The 217-nt window shown below is 48.4% G+C and overlaps 1 protein-coding gene across 1 annotated transcript in view; it reads right to left on the reverse strand.

The window, feature by feature from the left end:
• LOC107566172 (lanC-like protein 2) overlaps positions 1-217 on the reverse strand; it is a 27,140-nt gene that overhangs the window by 11,781 nt on the left and 15,142 nt on the right. The gene's annotated exons all lie outside the window — the stretch shown is intronic.

The raw sequence follows: 217 nt of genomic DNA on the forward strand, positions 1-217 counted from the left end.
ACACTCACACACACTCACACACTCACACTCTCTCACACACTCACACTCTCTCACACTCTCTCACTCTCACACTCTCACACTCTCACACACTCTCTTACACACACACACTCTCTTACACACACACACACACACACACACACACACACACACACTCACTCTCTTACACACACACACACACACACACACTCTCTCTCACACACACACACACACACACACA

Source organism: Sinocyclocheilus grahami, unplaced genomic scaffold (genome assembly GCF_001515645.1).
Source record: "Sinocyclocheilus grahami isolate Dianchi unplaced genomic scaffold, SAMN03320097.WGS_v1.1 scaffold1053.1, whole genome shotgun sequence".
NCBI lineage: Eukaryota > Metazoa > Chordata > Actinopteri > Cypriniformes > Cyprinidae > Sinocyclocheilus > Sinocyclocheilus grahami.